Source organism: Echinops telfairi, unplaced genomic scaffold (assembly GCF_000313985.2).
Source record: "Echinops telfairi isolate 266 unplaced genomic scaffold, ASM31398v2 ScPeMD7_3;HRSCAF=10, whole genome shotgun sequence".
Lineage (NCBI taxonomy): Eukaryota > Metazoa > Chordata > Mammalia > Afrosoricida > Tenrecidae > Echinops > Echinops telfairi.
Window position 1 is genome coordinate 36,646,949 of NW_022103899.1, and position 16,988 is coordinate 36,663,936.

Genomic DNA, 16,988 nt, shown 5'->3' on the forward strand with positions numbered 1-16,988 from the left:
CCTTTAGAGTTTTCTATTCAACACTCGGACTTTATCATCTCTTCCATTTGCCTAAAACTACTCTATGACTAAGAGCAAGTTTCAGAGTCTCTTATGACATCCATTTTGATCTTTAATTTTCTAGCTCTTAAATAATATTTTTGCTTTCTTTGTGAATGATGTTCTTCATATCCTCCCACAGCTCATCAGATCTTTTCTCATTATTGGTTAATGCGTTAAATTGGTCCTTGAGCTAGTCTCTAAATTCAGGTGGGATAGACTCACCTTGTATTTTTGTTCTCATGGACTTTTTCTAATTTTCTTCAGCTTTACCCTGAACTTAACATATATGCAAGTGACGGTCTGTTCCAAAGAAAGTCCTTGGCCTGGTTTTAACCAGTGATAGTGAGCTTCCCCGTCATCTCACAGTTGTAATCCATTTGGTTTCTGTATAGTTCATCTTGGGAAATCCATGCGGATAGAAGGAATTTGCATTGTTGACAAAGTATTGGTGATGAAGAAATTGTTGTTCGTACAAATTCCATCATGTTTTTTTCATCTTCATTTCTGCCATCATGTTCACATTTTCCAACGACTGTTCCTTTCATTTTGTTTCCAATTTCCACACTCTTATCACCAATAATGATATATACACCTGATTTTAAGCTCAATCAATTCAGATTGAAGATGGTACAATTCTTCAACTTCTGCACCACTAGCTTTAGTGGTCAGGGTATAAATTTAAATAATCATTCTGTTGCCTGGGTTTTCTTGTATGGGGAGAGATACTATCCTGTCAACGTTTTACTCCAAGATAGCTCTTGAAATGTCCTTTATGAAAATGAATGAGATGCCATTCCTCCGGAGTCTGTCATTTCCAGCGTAATAAACTATATGATTTTCTGATTCAAAATGACCAATACCAGACCGTCAGCTCACTAATGCCCAGGGTATCCATCTTTATTCTTTCCATTTAATTTAGACAACTTCTAATTTGACTATATTTATACTTCATACGTTTCAAGTTCATATATTCATAGATGTTTGCAGCTGCTTCTTCTCATTTTGAGGCAGGCCCCATCAGAAAGTCCAGGTCCCGAAAGCTTTCTACCTGCAGGCTTTTCCCTGTGCACAGTATTATGGGAGACTGCTTACAGAAGGCAGCTCTTCTTCAGTCATATGTTCAGTAAATACTTTCTGACCAGAAAGACCCATCTTCTGGCACTATTTCTGACATTGTCTTTCCACTATTCATGAGGTTTTCAGCATCTGACAATGTTCCACTGCTATTCATAAAGCTTTCAATGCACAATTCCCGTGAGATGGACAACCTAGTCTTTCTTCATAGTCTATTCTTAGTCTGGAAGCTCTGCTGAGACCTATTCTCTTTGTGTGACCCTGAAGGTATTTGAAATACCAGTTACATAGATTCCAGCATCACAACAACATACAAGCCACCACACTATGACAAGTTGACAAGTGGTAGATTTTTAAAAAATTTTATAAATCATTTTATTGTGGGCTTGTATGACTCATCACAATCCACACATCCATTCATTATGTTAAGCACATTTGGACATATGTTGCCATCATCATTCTCAAAACATTTTCTTTCTACTTGAGCCCTTGGTATCAGCTCCTCATTCTTCCCCTCCCTCACCCTCTCTTTCTCCCTCCCTCATGAACTCTTGATAATTTATAAATTATTATTATTTTTTTCATGTCTTGCACTGTCCGATGTCTCCCTTTATGCCCTTGCCTGGGAAGGGGTGTTGCAGATTCTTATATTAGTACATTTAAATTTATTGAACATGTTTATGTATACACGGAGGCTTTCTCTTGTTTTTTCTGAACCCTCAGGTTTTCAGTTGGGTAATTGGGGGTGGGATTCATAGAACTTATACTTACTTTTTCTTCTATGAACATTCCTGGCACATAGTATTTTTTCAATTAATAAACCTTACATCCAGACAGTAGTTTTTAAAAGGTTAGATTTTGTGTGCTATTTGTGTCCTTGTGCCTTGTCTTTGTGCTGTAGAAAATGTGCTTCCCAGTCATTAACTCATTCATAACGTTGATTGCTAGCTATCACGTTTAGGTGCCATGCATTGGTTCTGACTCATAGTGACCCTGTGCACACAGAATGAAACAAACAAACAAACACTGCCTGGTCCTGCACCATTCTCACAGTCACTCTTATGGTATGCTGAAGAGTGCTGTCACAGTCCCTGGGTCAATCCATCCCATTTAGGGTCCCCACCCCCTTTTTTTTTTCCTTGACCTTCTTCTTTAGCAAGAACGATGTCTTTTTTTTTTTCCAGTGAGTTGCCTTTGTTGATAACATATCCAAAGCATGTAAGACAAAGCCAGGCCATCCTTGCTTCTGTAGAGTAAACTGGATATGTTTCTTTCAAGACAGATTTTTTTCTTAATGGGTCAGGAACACAATGAAAGAAAATAAAAGGAACAGGTTTAAGATTGATAGAAATCAGGTTTTCAAGAAGAAAGCTTCGCATACTGGAGGAACTGCAAATATGTAGCAATATAACAGTCACTGCACAGATTTGATTGAGGCAATATTTTTCTTATTGACTTAATATTTATCTATGGATAATAAAGACCTGGTGAATTTTCTCCCATAAAGGTTATACCCAAGGAAGCCTCTGGGGGAGTTCTGTGCTGTCATACCAGGACCGCCAGCATGAGTAGGAATTCACAGCAGGTCATGCAACAGCAACCAAGGCTACTGTTAGTAATAACAGCAAGAGCCACAGTTTATTCAACAAGGCCTCGTACTAAATAATTACCATGTATGAATCTTTGCAACAACATTTTAGGAAGGTACCCTTACATCTCAATTTCAGTGAAAAGGAAACAAGGCACAAAGAAATGTATGCATCTGCCCAAGGCCCTATATGGGATAATGGGCATTTAAATGCCTCCCTATAGTGCCACTCTGCACCATACTGACTATAGATTCCTCAGGTTTTACATGAAAGAAGAGACTTTGGAAACAGTCTTGTAGATGAAGTTTCTCTAAACTCACTGCTTGAAATTCTCACTTTTTGGCCTAGGTTGAGGTCTAGAAAACTTTATTTTTAACCCATGATGACCAAGTAGGTGTTCCACAATGTGAAAAACATGGATCTATATGAGTATTTAAGAGAAATTTAATCAATCTTTGAAGTATTTTATAAAGCAAAATAGAAAACTCAATTTCTTTTTTTTTTTTTAAACTCAATTTCTAAAGGAGTTTAGTCAGTTCAAAGTCTTTTCTACATGTGAAATAATTTTTATCTTGGTGCAATCAAAATCAATATTAGTCTACCAGAATAACTATTATTGGATTAAACAGCTTTTTCCAGAAAAAAAAAAAGATTATTATAAGCTTGTATGTTGGTGGGACATGACTGGCACTAAACTGTTATTATTTTTGTTAAATGGTGATTTGGGTCCCTCCGAGAAACTTGACTCAGTGTGTCCACTGTCCTTCCTGCAGCTCCACTCAGAAGGTCGTCTGGGTGGTGAGCAAGAGAGAGCTTGCAAAACAGCTACGAGATATATTTGGTTAATTTAGTTGAATGATACCTAGAGTCTTCTAGAAAATAAGCCTGCTGCCTGAATTATCAAAATGATTCCCTTTGCTCCACTCTGAGAAAATAGGATTGATGTGTCATGATATGTTTGTGATTGATTGTGCTATATACCTTAGTCTTCCCTTTCTTTTTTAACCTCTTTTATTTTCTCACTTCTTGCTAAAAATCACATCTCCAGCCAGACAGATATATAGCACCTGCCCTGACTTCAGGCTTTTTTTTGCCAAGTTGCTCTTGGTAAATCCATGATCATGTTCTCCTGAGGCCAATCAAACAGGGTAATCAGCCTGCCCAGACTGACCCAATTAAGTTTAATTAGTTGTTGCTGTTCTTGTTGTTGTTTTTTTAATCTCTAAATTTCCTAGCCAGGTGGATTTGATGGTTTTTATTAAACAAGGAAGAAGAGCTGAATCTTTGGAATTAGCTGGCCTCTCAGGTATTTTCTGTTTGCCATAAAACTCCATGAAATTTTCAAATCTCCACAAGGAAGTCAAATGATGCTAAAAAACATTTGGCTCAGGTTCTCTTAGGCTTTCTCTTTTAAACTGAAAGATGTTCCTGTTCGGTTTACAAACATCCCCAGCTCATCTATTCCTCTGTCCCAACACCATGCCATGCTGATGAATTTAACGGGATGATCGTGGAAGTCTCCCTGCTCCCAGCTGGCGCCTTTGCAACGTCTGTCAGTTGGCAGTCGGTGGGAGCTGGGTGTATGTATGTGGGATGTAGGGCTTATGAGTAAGTAGAGAGGGAGCACAAATAAAATAAGTCTTCTAGGAGGTAAGGTTGTTGGAAAATAAAACTTCTAGGAGGTGCTTGTTTATAGGAAAGAATTTAATCTTTAATAATGAAAGAAAATGCAGACTATTAAAGTGGCTGCCTTGAGTTAATTTAATATTGAGGTATTTTCTGGCCAATTATTTCAACCTGTTATTTCTAATACTCTATGCCAGGGCATTAGGAGAAGTGTTTTACTTTGAGTTTCTCAATTCTTACAATACCACAAGATGAATTATTACTCATTTCTAATTGGTAAAGGATCGCTAATTGGTAAAGGATCTGCTAACTGCATGGTTGGCACTTCAAATCCTCCAGCCACCCCAAGGAGGAAAGGTAAGACTTTCTGTTCCTTTAAAGATTTAACAGCTTGGAAACCCTAAGAAACAGTCTACTCTGTCATATAGCGCATCACTAAGAGTCGGAATTACATTTTTTATCTAATCGGTAGACTTCTAATGTCTTGTTGACACTGAAGGGTATCTGTGATTCTCTTTCACTCTTCTCCCTTCTCTTTGAATTCTCTCTTTCCTTTATTTCCTTTCTCGATCATCTCCTTATTTTTCCATCTCTCTCTGGCTCTTTGTTGTTTCTCATTCTCCTCATCCTTCGATCTCTGCATTCTGTATCCCTCATCCTCCCTTCTTCATGTTAGCCTCTTCTTCATCCCTTCCCCTTACCTTTTCCCATCCTTTGCCTAATTACAAGTTGAGCTGCTAATCTCAAGGTCAGTGGTTTGAAACTACCAGCCACTCCCTGGGAGAAAGATGAGGCTCTCTATTCCCATAAAGAGTTAGTCTTAGAAATTCACAGGGGCAGTTAGACTCTGTCCTATAGGGTCCTATATGAGTCATAGGCGACTGGATGGCAGTGCATTTGGTTTTGAGTTTTGAAAGTTTTTAACTACAATTACTGGCTCTAACCCCCCGGGTGTCCAGCTTAGTAGTTCTGTATTGGTGCCCATTGATTTACTTTTGTAACAATTTCCCAGGTGCTGGTACTGGCTCTGGGACCATACTTTGAGAACCACTTCTTTAATTGATATGATGACCTAGTCTTTGCTTCCAAAGGAAAACCAACAAAACTTTTGATCAATCTTAGAATTTGTTTGCAAAATTGCCAGTACTCTAGTAGGGAATTTTAATTGTCAGTTCATGTAATGAAAACCACTGTAGACATTCTTTAAAAAAAATGAATATTTGATAGCTTTTCCAATGCAGTATTATAATATTAATACTATCAATCAGAATTACTTTCAAAATTAGAGCAACTGAAGCTCCCAAATTGGGGTAATCCCTGAGCTGTATATGATATTGCCTCAGCAAGTTGTAGAGACAAGAAAATTAGAAAAGCATAAAGGATTGCAAAGTTTTTCACCTGATTTAAACAACTTGTAATTTTATGACCAAGGTAATTGCCTTTTGAGTCTGTTTTTCTTTGCTTCTGCTATCTCTTGGACTATTAAACCATTGCCCCTTGATACATATTAAACATGATTTAGATGCCATATCTTCAGGAAGAGATGCTAAGAATTAAATAGGGCTACTTTCCTGGTTGCTAAGAGAGAACCAACAGTAGCAACATGTCAGGACAATCCCTTAAGGATTAACTGACATTAAGAATACCATGACACAGAGAAATGGTAGAATGGGATTATGGGGAATAATTTTCAACCCTAAATTTATATTTAAAAAACCAGCACAACAGTGCTCAGTAAAATTTTAGCAATCTTTCCTGCTGACAATACATCCTCACTTGGCTTCTGATAATCTTATCTCCTAAGCACTCTCATTGGCTGGATCCATCTCCTGAATCTCTGAATGTTTAAAGTCTAATTATTCAGTCTTCAGACCACTTTGCCATTTGCACTCCCTCCTTAGGCTACCTTAACCAACCCCATATCTTCAAATATCACTTATAGTCCATGTGTCCCAAAATTACATGATTAATCCTAACCACTCCTCTTTAACTTCAGACTTGTAGATGCAACTATTGTGTGCATGTAAAAGTTTGGCAATGGAAAAAAAAGACTGAAGGAGAATTGATGCATTTGAATTATGGTGTTGGCAAAGAATAGTGACATCACCATGGTCTACCAGAAGACCAAACAAATCTTTCTTGGAGACAGAATGCATGAAAGCCAGAGTGCTTCTTAGAAGCAAGAATGGAGATACATTGTCTGATGCACTTCGAACATGTTACAGGAGATTCCAATTCATGAAGAAAGAAATCACCCCTGTGAATATAGAAAGTAAGCCAAAAGAAGGAAGACCCTAATGAGATCAATTGACACGGTGGCTTCAAAAATGGGCTAAATTATAATAGCAATCGCAAAGTTGGCGCAATCACAGGCAATGTTCTTTTCTGTTGTGTGTAGGGTCTTTAGGGGTTGAAACTGACTAGAAAGCAATTGATAATAACAAATCATTATATCTATATTTAAATGCTTAATGATCATCTCCATCATAAGATACTCTAACCAATGACTTTGAGTTTCTCTTGAAACTATGCCACCACTTGTCTGTAAGTTGGTTCACACAGCGGTGACTTGTGTGTGGCTGAAATCCTGAAAAGCATTTTGCTGGTAATTTGAAGGCCAGCAGGGTCACCCAAAGCGAAATGTTTCAGCCGAGCTCCTCAGGTCAGAGACACTTGACCTGTGACCGAGGAGGAGCTGCTTTCTTGGAGTGGACTCGGCCATGGTAATGTGAATGGGGTAGAGTCTGTGGGGGTGGAGACTTTGGATCTTCATTTACTGATATGGCATGACTCAGTGTAAGAAGAAATACCTCCAACATTCTGCTAATGATTGGAATTTGAATGTGTGAGGCATGAGTCTAGGATCATTTAAAGTTGTCAAAAATGAATTGGAATGCATAAAGATCAGGAATCTAGGCTTTAGTGAGTTGAAATGGACATATTGGGCATTTAAAATCAGAAAATCATATGATTGACTAGGCTTGGAATAACATAATCCAGAGAAATGGGTGGCACTCATTGTCAAAAAGGACATCTCAAAATGAATCTTGAAGTACAATGCTTTTTGTGAGGGGATTATATCTACCCACTTTCAAGGAAATTCAATCAATACAACTAATTCAAATTTATGCACCAGCCAAAGAAGCTAGTGGTGAAGAAATTGAAGAACTACTAACAATTGCCAACAACTCCAACTGGAAATTGAGCAAACGTGCAACCAAGATACACTGATAATTACCGGCAGTCAAATGCAAAAATTGGAAACAAAGAGGAAGTAAGAATTGTTGGAAAATATGAACTTGGTGATAGAAATGTAGCTGGGACTACATGATAGATTTTAGCAAAGCCAATGACTTGTTCATAGAAAATACTCTTTTTAAAGAACACAAAATGTAAATATACACATGGGCTTCCCCAGATGGAATACACAGAATGCCAATGGATGGCGTCTGTGGGAAGAGACCGTGGAGAAGCTCAGTATCAGCAGTTGAAAGCAAGCCAGGAGCTGGCTGTGGAACAGAACATAAGTTCCCTCTTGTCAGTTCAGGATAAAGCTGAGGCAAACCAAAACACATCCCTGAGAGCCAACATATGATCTTGAGTCTCACCCACCTGCATTTTGAGAACATTTCGAGAGCAGATTTGACGCATTGAATACGAATGTCGGCAGACCGGATCAGCTGTGAGAGAACATCAAAAACATCATTCATAGAGAAAGCAAAAGCTCATTTAAAAGTCAGGAAAGAAAGAAAGGCTCAAAGTGGGTGTCAGGAGAGACTTTGAAGCTTGCTTGTAATAATAGAGTAGCGAAAGCAAATGGAAGAAAAGAAGTCAAAGAGCTGAATAGGACATTTCAAAGGGAAGCTTGGGAAGACAAAGCCAAATATTATAGTGAAATGTGCAAAGACCTGGATTAGGAAACTAAAAGAGAAGAACAAATTGAGTATGCCTGAAACTGAAAGAATTCGAAAATAAATTCGAATTGCAATCTTGAAAGATTCTATGGACAAAATAGTGAAATGATGCAGGAAGCAACAAAAGAAAATGGAAAGAATACATAGTCACTGTACCAAAAAGTGGACATGCCACTATTTCAGGAGGTACCTCATGAGCAAGAACCACTAGTGCTAGAAGAAGTTCAAGCTTCCCTGACTGCATTAGGCAAAAACAAGGCTCTAGGAATTTATGGAATACCTATTGAAATATCTCAGAAACCCGATAAAGCACTGGAAGCCCTTACTCCTCTATGCCAAGAAAGTTGAAAGACAGCTACTTGGGCAATGGACAGGAAGGGATCCATATTTGAAAGTCACATCCTTGCTCTTCAACACGTTAAACAGGTCCGGGGAAGCATATTTAGTCAATGCAATGCATCATTTGATCCATGAGCATACATTGTTGGTCTGAGCAAGACAAAATCCTTGACGACTTCCATCTTTTCTCCATTTTAATGATCTTCTTTTCACTCAAAATGGCCCATGCATATCTTTACCACTTAACACCATCTTTATCATTTGTATGTGTGTCCTTTACTATACTGTGAGTTTCCTTAAAATTAGGAGCTTAATCATCTTTAGTTCTCCAGAGCCAAATCTGTGCCTGGTGTACAGTAATAGGCATTCAATGTGTATTTATTTTAAAAACAAATGCAAAATAGGCTGAATATTAAATTTAGGAAAGAGGTTGGACAACTTCTCTCGTATGATTGAACCAAAATATGGAAGAATAATCAAGGATAGGGATATTCCTGGCCTCATTATCTTAGAATAGTCTAAAATATTTGAGGGAGATTTTACAGAATGACTTCCCTCTAACACCCTCGCACCCTAAAAATGTAGATACAGTAGAACGCTGGTACTCGACAACAACAGTAATCAACATAATTGGATTTTGATGTGAAATGTTGAGAACATTTTGCATCAGAGCTTGAGCAAAACATTAGAATCCAAAACAAAAGCAGTTCATGTTTCAGTCACTCGGCGTTAGTTGGCGTTGTGTTTTGCTATAATTTTCTTAGTTTTTATGGCTTTTTGTACTGTTTTTAGATAAAAAACCTGGGCCCTAAGAAAGTTTTTAGAAAAGAATCATCATGATAAGGAACTGGTTAACCGTGTTACTGATAGTGTTGATGATAATTTAGTAAACCCTTTTAGAAAACAGTTTAGAAAATGCCAACACAATGCATGTACAAATGTGTTTTACACAATTGATGTATGTATGGATTGTAATAAGAGTTGTATTAGCGCCTAATAAGATGATTAAAACAAACAAACAAACAAAAATGCCAACAGCAGACCACATTAGACAGATTTTTTTTTTTTTTAAGAGAAATCCAGCCAGGTCCTAGAGAAAAGCTAAGAAGGGAAAAACTCCTGAGAAGAAGCTACCGACTGATTTTATGGAAGGGGATTCCCCTTCCAAACAATGACTTTCCATCCCTCCTCTCCACATCCGTGTCCATAGATCAAGATCCTCATCAATCTCAAGGTATGGGCCATACTCTAGTCATTATAAACCTTTTACATGTTGTGTTTCTTATTTAAATTATGTTATTTAACTCTGAACTTATTTTCTTTGAAATTTCCATGTATGATTTTGTATAAAAAGACAAGGTTAAGGTAAAAACTTGGTGGTTGAGAACAGATTAATCTGTTTTCAGTTATTTCTTATGGCAAAAATTGGTTCAGATCTCTACTGAATCGCATCCCGACGCTCCTTCTAGAACGGCTTAGCATCGAAATCCAGGGTTCTCCTGTATCAAGAGCATCTATGTAAATCAGGAGTTAGCCTTGATGGTACTGTGGGTTAAGCACTGGAATTCTAATTGTAAGGTTGCCAGTTGAAACCCACCAGACATGGGAGTCAGATGAGGCTGTTGGCTCCCATGAAGAGTGACAGTCTCAGAAACCCTGAATTTGACTAAATCTGAGTCAGAATCACTGGATTCTGATAGGTTTAGTTTGGGGTTTGGTGTATAAATTAAGAGAATTCAAACAGGTGGGGCAGCTAAAGCAACTGGTGGTTGTGGTTAGACCTTTGATAGAAAGTGAATTGTTAGATCTCTTGGGGGGTTGGTTGACAGAAACTCGTCTCAAAATACCTCCTAAATGAGTGCATCAAAGAATGGGTCATCTATGGACAGAGTAGGTATCATAAAATCACATGCTGTTAGTTATTTTCCTATTTTTTCTGCCCATTTTTCTTCGTATCTTTGTGTCTCTCTGTGTTTTATCTTTATTCTCTTTAACTGTAAAAATTATCTTCACGAGATAGGAAAGAGATTATATCTATGCTCTATATCATCACAGATTAGTACACTCAGAGGAAGAAGAGAACTTTTTCTCTCTAGGAGTAGATACATAAAATTCCAAAGGTAGACTAGAATTTGTCAAACTCAAACATCTTTGTGGGGGAAATCTTAATGTAATAGGTGAGTCTACTAATGAGTCATATAGTAGGATTCAGTGTGATGGTGAATAACAGAGCCCCCAAGTACAAACAGTGGTTTAAACAAATAGAAGTTCAAGTACAATGATGCTTCAAAGTGTTTTCAGGTACCCAAGTTCATGTTTCAAGATTTTCCCATTTTTAAGGTAATAGTTATCTTTATAAAATAGATTCAACTATTACTGGTACTCAATATTATTGTCACATAATCATTGGTTTTTATACAGCAAAGTTATACGGCCCTCTGTGCTTTCCCTGTGCTGGTGAATGATTCAGTTGCTTTTATGATCAATTAGGATAGAAAAATGAGATTTGAAATTTGGAAGGGTGAGTGATAAAATTAATGTTGTCTTTGTTATCTAAAACCTAATTCAGACTTCTAATGTGGCAGTGAATTTTATTTATTTATTTTTATGGTGTGAAATAATACTTTTAGTCATAAAACCCTACATGATCAAGGCATAGTATTATTTAATCTCTCAATATACACTGCATGCTATAATTATGAACAAAAGTGTTCGGTCCCTTTGACTGTGGGGTCAAAGTAGGTTCACGGGGCTGTTCTCCTAGACCCTGAATGTGAGATGAGTGACATACAGACCCTAGTTCCAACTCCTTTTGTGAAGAAACACCGTGAATTGCCTGCTCCCTAGACGACCAATCATCTCTGCTGCCTATTTGTTTTTGATCCTCGCATCCTATTTAGCCATTCCTTTGATTCTGGAAGTCTTTTCAGTAGTTTTCCCCCTTTTCTTAAAACAACAAGAGTTGATCCTGTCGGCACATGAACTATAGCAATACATGCAGATACTGTTATAGAAATTGCTGGACTGGAAAGCTAGCTGTTTGACTCTTTCTTAAACTCTGGAGAAGAACCCCAGTGCTGAATTTGTATCGAGCCTGAGAAATAAAAGGTTCTTATTATCTTTCTAATACCAGGTATAAGATTCCCTAGTTGCTAAAGAGAGGAATCATATTATCACCCAAAGTTCCTTACGGCATTTTATGAGATACTTGGTTTCTTTTCTTAATCTTCATAAAACTTTGTTTTCAGTTTCACTATTGGTTTTATCTCAGCAAGTTTTTTTCTCTTCTCTCTCCTTTTTGTTTTAATTATCATGTAGAGAGAATAATATCTGTTGGCATTATAGAAATATGATGAGAAATGTTTAATGAGTTATTTTCTTGGGCTCAAATGGCTCAGTAAATGAAGCTAGATAATCAATCTACTCTACCAAATCTAATTAAATTTAATTAGGTAGTGCTTCTGTTTTTAATTTTTCTCATTCAAAAAAATTTTACAATTATAATTATGGGTTTTCTATTGGCTGCATCTCTGCTATATCCCATGAATAATGGAAAAATATAAAGAACAAGTTCAAATAAATCACTTGGTGACCAATATGATGTAAAAACAAACATAAAGCAAACTCACGGACATCGAGTCAATCCTGACTCCTAGTCACCCTATATGACAGGGTAGGACTGCCCCTGAGGGTTTCCAAGACTATAACTCTTTATGGGAGTAAAAAGTCTCATCGTTCTCCCAGTGAATGGCTGGTGGTTTTGAACTGCTGACCCTGTGACTGAAGCAGCCCAACTCATAACCACAATAACCAGGCTCCTACTTTGATGTAAGATACATTTAATTTGGGATTTTCTGAGCTAAAACACATCCATCAATACATGGTATTTATTTGAGGGCTGTGGGCACTCAACAGTTCAGGGAAAATTGGAAGAGGGTGGCGTAGTGTTTTTGCTTTTGGCTTCTAGCCACAAGGTCAGCAGTTCAAAACCACCAGATGCTCCTTCGGAGAAAGAAGAGGCTTTTTATTCAGATAAGGAGTTACAGTCTGGGAAAGTCACAGGGGCCCCTCTACTGTGTCTTGTAGCATTGCTACGAATCAGAATCAACTTGAAGACAGGGAGTATAGATTCTATGAAACTGTCATCTTCGGCATCTTAGAAGCTTGAAGTCTCATTTTGAAAAGTAAGAAATCACTATTATGGGTATCGATCCCTTTTCAGTGATAAATGAGAAATTAAAAATCAGTGATAAATTTTAGAAAATAAAAGATAGATTAGTTAGATACAGCTAGAGACTTTGCCTCAACTATTTTCTCCCTTTCTCTTTCCCTATTCTCTGAAGTGAACCTTTGAATTGTTGTTATTATTATTATCATTTTAAATCTTATGTTCACGCGGATTGACTTGAGAGGATGTTTGTCTACCCTCTTCCTGTGCTGCAGACAGTAAGCGTGCCTCCTTATAGCTGGTAGGAAGGACATTGTAGTATTTCAACAGTTGGCCAACTTACAAAACCTTTGATGATTTACTGGCTGTGTACCTGTTGATATCATGAGTGTGTGCTAACATTTTAAAGACTAAGACAAAATAGTAAACTTTTACGAGCTTATTTAGGCTGTATCTCTCGCCTGATCATATAAAATCACTTGAAATCCTTTTTTCCCCCTGGTCTAAATTCCTCTAGTCACCCTAACACCCATCCCATTATAAGCAGCAAGATCCTAGATATAAAAGACGAGGGAAATTGAAAGAGCCAGCCAGCAGATTGTCCTTCATTAAGAGTTCCTTGCCTTTAGGGATCTTTCCCATGCATTTTATCATTCTTCCCTAGGCTTAGCAAATACTAATGAGCACCAACCAGCCAGTACTTGCATATGAAGGAAGGTCTGCCTACCAAGACTGATCGGAGATGCATGGTCTATCCTAACAACTACAAGCCATTAATATGTGAAGTCATATTAATCAGTGTGAATTACCTTACTTACAATAGAAAGCCTGACTCAAAATGGCTTAAATAAAAGTCAATGGATTGCTTAATGTACTCCAAAGCTGGCCTTATAGAAATCTGTGGTATTAGTTTGATATAGAGGTTTATAATGCCATCAGATTTCTACCTCCGTTCCTCTGAGATTCTCTTAGTGGTGCCATCTTCTGAGTGTTAGGTTTATTTTTCAGACTGGCAGTTTCTGGGGCAACATATTTTCTTGCTCATTGCCAAGAGGAGAGAGAGAGAGAGAGCTTTTTTGCCTAAACCATTGAGCAAAGTTCTTGAAATTGACTATGATTCGGTCAATTTATTTCACGTGCTTACTGGTGAACTAACGACTGCAGCAAAGGAGTTTGGTATACCTCTGTGGAGCTCGGGATGGTTTATCCCACTTATATAATATGGGTGTTTGATAACTGTTATGGATGTAATGAGTGCCTCAAGGTAAAGGAGGTAACCCAAATCCCTAGGGGGGAAGGTCAGGTCAAAGTTACATTAAATCATCATAACTCTAAATTGTAATAGGTAAATTATAAAGCCTACAAATATTCCTAGTATACTCTGGGCATATGTTGTTTTTGTTAGGCACCATCAATATGTTCCAATTCATAGCCACTGTACGTACAATGGATCAAACTACTACCTGGTCCTGTGGCAACCTCAGAGTTATTGTCAGGCTTGGACTCAGGGTTTCAGCCACTGTATCAATCAATCTCATCAAGGGCCTTCCTCTGTTTCACTCACCTTCTAAAAGTAAAGACCAAACATGCGACCCTTTTCCAGAGACTGGTCTCTCCTGATAACATGTTCAAAGCAGTGGTGGGATTCAGACAATTCAACAACCAGTTCACTGCCCTAATGACCATTGTAAGGATTAAAAAACTATAACATAAATGGAACAACCAAAGAGGTACACAAAACTAGATTATAGGAGTTTTAAAATATTAATGAAAAAACATTAAATAATACAAATAAAGAATAAAGTGGTTATTTAAGATATTTCCAAGTTGCTTCTGGATTGGTATCTTCACTTGCAGTATTTTTTATTTAATCTGAACAGCATCAGTTTTGTAATTTATCCTTTACCATCTTTTCACTGTAGGACTGGATCCCACTTCTTTAAAGGTTGGCCAATTAGATGAAGTCATTGTGTTTGATATATTAGAAACAGGCATCCTCTCTTCTCTGAACATATTATGTTCATCTTTGAAGAAAACCCCTTCCACTTTTGCTGAAGTTACAGAAATTGTTCTGACCATATTTTTAGCTCTTTGAACACTTTCAGGAATTGCATAATTCTCTTACAATATCTCATGGGTATTTGAGTTGTACCACGAAGCTGAAATAAATAATAGCATGTCACCTTCTGGTTGTTTGGCATGTTTTCTCTTTATGTTATATGTAGTATTTCACCAAAAGTATAACATGTTTTATGAAATGAATATATATTGCAAGAATATTTCTGTTTAAATTTTTATATCTATGGACAGCATGTACATTACTATGAGTACTTAGAATATGTTGATGCACAGATGACTGTTGAAAAGGGAATGTAAACTTTTATTCCCACATTGGGTGGCTGGTAGTCCCCACCTTAGATAGAAGTCTGATTACAAGTACCATCTTAACAACCAGTTAGCCAAAATAAAATAACAATTAGGTATAGGTACGGCTGAACTGGTGTAAACTGGCTGATTCCAAAGTATATGATATGAAGTCTTGCCATTCTTGCCTCTAAGGATCATTCTGACTGTACTTCATCCAATGCACATCTGTTTGCTCGATTGACAGTATGTGGTACTTTCAATATTCTTTGTCAGCACCATAATTCAAATGCATTTGTTCTCCTTTGGATCTTCCTTATTCAATGTCCAACTTTCTCATCCATAAGAGGTGATTGAAAATACCCCTCCATGTGAATGCTAGGGGTCACAAACCTGAGAAACCCAGGCCTCTAGCTTGGCTCAGTCTAAGGCAGTGTTTCTCAACCTTCCTAATGCTGCAACCCTTTAATACAGGTCCTCATGTGGTGGTGACCCCCCAACCATAAAGTTATTTTTTGTTGCTATTTCATAACTGTAACTTTACTACTGTTATGAATCTTGGAACCCCTGTGAAAGGGTCATTCGACCCCCAAAGGGGTCATGACCCACAGGTTGGGAATCACTGGTCTAAGGCAGAGTATAAAGGGAATGCATATTGGCACATTGTTAGTAGTCTTCTCACTGGCCCAAGCTCATGACAACCTCGTACATAATGGATCAAAATGTCAGATCCTGTGCCATCATCATGATTATTGATATGTCAAAATCTATGAAGTTATTGTATACCAAAATCCAAGCCTATTGTTATTAAATAGTGAACCTATGGGACAGAGTAGACCTACTCTAAAGGGTTTTCTAGACTGGTGCCTTTACAAAAACAAATCACTGGGTCTCTCTTTCACAAAGCCACTGTGTCGGCCAGAGCTTCCCATCTTTCAGGTATCACACTAGCAACTAACTGTTAGCCCACTGGGATTCCCAATAGAGCCACTAACCACCACTTTAATATCTTTAAAGCTCTTGTGGGGAAGTTAAAGGGTCAGTAGTAGGGGTAATAAAGGTAATAAAGGGTCAGGGGTAGGGAATAATTACAGGAAGGTAATACAGGAAGAAATGAGCAGTGATCATTTAAATAGTTCATCCTAAAAGAGCGCTGCTTTCTACTTTATATGGTGTGTAGATTGAAGGGAAAAAATCTGAGGCAAAATTCAGAAGTCCTGGTATTATATTGTTCATATTCATAATCACAGATTTCTAAAAAGCAATTTTATAATTGGGCAAAGAATTTTGGCAAGTGATAGAAAGAATTTCTGGCATGTTCCAGGAAGATGGCGAATAGCCTACTTAGATCTCTTTTTGTGTGTCTCAGAGAAAAACTGGTGAGGGGGCTAAGTAGGGGAACCTAGACACAGAACCTAGATTCGCGGCACCGTGGAATTCAGCTCAGATTCCCAATTCTGGTTTCCACCTATGGAGAATGCCGTGGATCCATGCTGAAGTCCCCATTTTCCCACACCAGTGAAATCCCTTCTCTGGTTGCCCCAGCGAAATTCACTCTCCAGCTCTGGTAGGAGCTCCATCTCCTTACCAACACAGGCCAACTCGTGAAATTTAGAAGCAGGACTCAGATTCAGAACACAGCAGGAGTGATTTAGACTTCCTGCCCAGATTCTCACCCACATGGAATGCAGTGGATTCCCGCTGAGGTCTCCCTTTCCCTGCCCTACTGAATTTTCCTCTTCAGTTGTGGCGGGAGTTCTGCCCCTCTACCTAAACAGGGCAACCAGGAGCTTTAGAAGCAGAACCCAGACTCAGGACATTGTAGGAGTGTTCCAGACTTTCCACTTATATTCTCACACAAGGGAAAGGAAT